The 4,721-nt window shown below is 46.5% G+C and overlaps 1 pseudogene; it reads left to right on the forward strand.

Annotated features, from left to right (window-relative positions):
• Positions 1–1,587: 1,587 nt before the first annotated feature.
• On the forward strand, positions 1,588–2,939 carry LOC118683221 (uncharacterized; annotated as a pseudogene).
• Positions 2,940–4,721: the final 1,782 nt, after the last annotated feature.

Here is a 4,721-nt window from a genome sequence, read left to right on the forward strand (position 1 = left end):
GTTACAATTCTATACCTGGATCTAATCCAAGTTCCTTAAAAGTTCTTCTTTGTGCACCTACGGGTAAAGCAGCATTCGGAATATGTGGAATGACCCTTCATTCAATATTCTCTTTACCTGTTAATCAGTTGAATAGAGAGTTGAGGCCAATTAGCAATGACACAGTGAATTCATTGTATTCCAGACTTATCGATTTAAAATTAATCATAATTGATGAAATATCGATGGTAGGTGCTCGTCTTTTTAGCTCTGTTAATGCTAGATTAAAACAAATTTTCAAAACAGACAGCCCCTTCGGTGGTATACCGATCATCGTGTTTGGTGATTTGAAGCAACTCTCACCTGTTGGAGATAGGTGGATGTTCTCTCCTAATCCCAATGATGCATACAACATTTTAGTTGGTTCCCCTTTGTGGAATTTATTGTGGCTAAATGAGCTATAAGCCTTCCTAGCAAACATCCCTGCACAAGCACCACACACCACTTCACAAGCAACACTGATACATTCCAACACACCACAAAATACCATCCACTCCTGAAAACACCACACACCAATACATACAACTTTACACAATTCACCAAGGGATACCAACACACACCACACCACCAACTCACCCACGATCTCACCACTGTACCACGTCGTATACGCATCATCCGAATCCTGTTCTGCGCCACCCCGGAAATATATATCGTTTTTTTTTAATTAATTATAAATAATTTTATAGTCTCAAAGACGATAATAAAATAGCGGATTTGAAAATCCTCTCTACGAGTATACATTTTTAACCATATTTGTTCTTTTTCAATTGATAACGTGTGAAAGTGGTGAGTGTTTTGGTGCAATTTAGTACCCGAATAACTATGGTCCTTCGAGCCCTAGTAGACGGCACTATGGGTGTTTAAAAAAAAAAAAAAAAAAAAACATTTATAAAAAAAAAAAAACCTAAAGTGAAATGGCCAAAAATAAGTGAAAAACAGGAAAAAACAATAAGAAGAAATACAGTGCAGTTACCAAAAAAGAAAAAAAAAGCTTTAGTTTAAAACAAAGTGCTGTTACAAAAGAAAAATACATATGTACATATATAAGTGCAATAAGTGCAGTGCATATACACACATCACTAGAATGCTGTTAAACAATAAAAAAAAAAAAATGCAAAGTATAATTACTCATATGTATATATAAGTGCAAAATAAGTGCAGTGCAGTGCATATACACACATCACTAGAATGCTGTTAAACAAAAAAATAATAATAAAAGTACAATAAATATTAAAAACACATAAAACAATAAAAATAACAAAACGGGCGCGAATCTTAATACAAAACATAAATCAAATAAGCGGGCGCGATACAAAATACATACCAAACAAAATACATATAAACCAACAGCGGGCGCGATACAAAAAACATATAATCCAACAGCTGGGACAACCAAAACTTATAACATCCACGTTATATCTCCCACAACCCCTGCAGGAAATCAGAGTGAGTTGTATCGCTTCCTCTTAATGAGTATATTTACATGTATATATGTATGGCAAATTAAGTTTTTTTTCCATATAAAACGAAATTAATATTTAAATAACGGACACCAAACTGTCTCAATTTACGGAAAGAGCCGAAAACAGTTTGGTGCATCCTCACCGATGGGGACGAAACCGTCTCCGCCGAAGGGTGAGAAGAAAAATTCCGGGGGTGACCGGCTTACCATCTCTAGGGGCGGTAACGCGGGGGGAGTGGGCAGGAATCTGCCGACTGACACCTTAGGCAGGGCAGAAGTGCGCGGCAGAATCGCCAGCACTAGCAGAGGAACCTCTGTTAAGTACATGGGGGGCGCGGGGTCCTCAGTGAAAGCTAAGGGTTCCGGGGGAAAACGCCAGACTACAGCTAAAAAGCTGAAGTCGGACCGTCGGCTGGCTACCAAGATTTTGGAGCGTTACGGTGGCAAGCAGGCTGACAAGAAATCTGATCAGCATGCTAGCACACTTGAGTGGGCTAAAAGGGTGCTAAGCGACGTCAATGACGGGAAAGGGGGGTCGAGCGAACCCCACACCTCGATGAAGCGACAGAGGTCGCAGGAGGGGGAATCCTCCCTCGGCAAGAAGCCTCGAGTCGAAGCGGCACCGATGTTTAGCGAAATCGCTAAACTCGCCAGCTCAATTGAGCTCGGGGTATACGATAGCAGCAGGGGAGATGGAGCCATCTCCCATGAAGAGTGGAAGCGGGTAGCGGCTGCTATCTCCGCTGTGTTCATGAAGGTGGTCAGGGGAAGCCCTGGATCACCCCCTAGATGTGAAAGTGCCGGGTGGAATCTCGGCTTACACAAACTTGTAAGGTGTGCTGACGAACGGTCGGCATTCCTTTATAAGGAGACGGTAGCCAGGGTGGGGGAAGTATGAAAGGGAGCAAGGCTCGAGGCGGTGGCCAAATCGGATCTTCCGATGCGACCTCGTGCTCGTGTCTGGCTTCCGGCCGAACCCTCTACCCCGACCGAAATTGAAGAGATATTGCGGTACTGCAATCCATCTCTTCCCACCCAGGACTGGAAGGTGATTAGGCTGGAGAGGACCGAGGAACCATATCGGCAAGCGCTGATACTCCTAAATAAGGAGTCCCTCGCTCCTCTCAGCATTGCAAAGGGGGCCATAAGCTTTGGCTTCGAGAGGGTCGTCCTCAGGATTCTCCCGGTTGAAGCCAGGGCTAATGGCCCGTTGCCACCAGCTGAGGTGGAAGAGAGTGGGAGAGCGACCCACTCTAAAATGGACATCGACCCCATCCTCTCGGATACGGTGAGCACGGGGGGCGGATCGTCAGTCGATGATGGATCCGTCTTCAGTCTCGACCGTCTGTTCGAGGCTGCTGGGGTCGATAGTACGGATGAAGGTGCGGAACTCGCACTGCTGGAGAGGAGTTTGGAGGATGAGGATCCTCCAAATTAACCTCCAGCACTCAAAGGCGGCCTCCGCCGATCTAGTGCTTCGTCTAGGACGAGGAGCAGTAACGGTATCTCTGGTCTAAGGACAAAGAGCCACAAGCTCCTGGCGGCAAACAGTACAGGTAGAACCAGAGCCTGGTTGTTGATCAGAAACGAACTTAACGTTTTTCTTTTACACAATTTCAGCAACGAGGATGTCGTCGCTGCTAGACTGGAGGACAGCGCTGGAGCACTCTGGCTTGTCTCAGCCTACATGCCGCACGACGACGAGGTGGAGCCACCTCCGTACCTGCTGAGAAGAGCTCTGGCAGAGGCCAGGCGCAAAGGGGCCGGAGTCTTAATAGGCTCGGATGCAAATTCAAGGCACACCGTCTGGGGGAGCTCGGACATTAACACAAGAGGTGAGTCACTTTTTGATTTTATTTGTAGTGTAGATCTCTCTATATGCCCTACTTTTGTTACTGCTAGCAGGGCGGAAGTCCTTGACATTACGCTAGCCTCTAGGGAAATCGCTCCCTTGATTTCGGAACGGAGGGTTCTAGACGATCATTCATTCTCGGATCATAGATATATTGGTTTCAGCTTAAAATCCTCACGCCCGGAACTCAAAACCTATAGAACTTTTAGGAATACCAACTGGGTCCGGTACTGCAGGAAGCTTCGATCAGTTCTTCCACCCGCACCTGACAGGGATTCGATTCTATCGGCGGATGCGGTCGATGAGCTCGTCGAGGTTTTCAGCTCTGTTAGTAGAACTACTCTTGACAGCTCCTGTTCTCTGAGAACTCAGAAAATCAAAGGGAAACCCCCTTGGTGGACTTCGGAGCTAACGGAGAAAGCGGCTCTAGCGACGACTGGGCATTGTACAAGGCCGGACTGGCCATTTACAAGTCCGAGTTGAAGAAAGCCAAGAGAGTTTCGTGGAGAGCCTTCTGCGGTAGTGTAGAGGGCTGTCATGAGTCCTCACGATTCAGGCGCATTCTTGCAAAAAATCCTACTCCAGTGGGGTATCTAAAAAATGCAGATAGTAGTTGGAAAACGAGTAGCGAGGAGTCGTTGAAACTACTCCTGGATGGTCATTTTCCACTAAATTACTCTGCTGAAGAAGTGTCACTGGGGGAGCTGCAGGAGGGCTGTAAAGCCTTCTTGGACCTTCTGGACGATCGTCACCTTACTTGGGCGTTAAATTCCTTCAAGCCCTTTAAGTCCCCGGGGCCCGATGGTATTATTCCTATCGCAGTTACAGCGTACGATCAAGATGTCATTGAGCTGGCTGGCCCCCATCTACGCGAACTGCATCAGATTAGGCCATGTCCCAAAGGTCTGGAGACAGGTTAAGGTTGCTTTCATTCCGAAGGCCGGCAAAAGCTCTCACGTCTGTGCAAAAGATTTCAGACCCATCAGCCTATCCTCGTTTCTGTTGAAAACACTGGAGAGGCTTATGGATCTGTACATTAGGAGCAGAATACCGAGGGGTAAACTGTTACGGGCGCAACATGCATATATCAAAGGCAAGTCAGTCGATACTGCTTTGCATGATGTAGTGTCATGGCTGGAGATAGCTCTCAAGCACAAGGAATTTGCTGTGGCCACCTTCCTCGAAATCCTTCAACAATGTGCGACCAGAGGCAGTGGTTAAAGCCCTCGAAAAGTTTGAGGTGGAATCTAACCTCAAGCACCTTATTTTTAGTCTTCTTTGCGACAGAACTGTCGCAGCGGAGTGGGGTGGTGCCAAGGCTACCAGAAAAGTGAATAGGGGAACTACGCAGGGGGGAGTACTCTCCCC

This window comes from Bactrocera oleae, chromosome 3 (genome assembly GCF_042242935.1).
Source record: "Bactrocera oleae isolate idBacOlea1 chromosome 3, idBacOlea1, whole genome shotgun sequence".
NCBI classification, from domain to species: domain Eukaryota; kingdom Metazoa; phylum Arthropoda; class Insecta; order Diptera; family Tephritidae; genus Bactrocera; species Bactrocera oleae.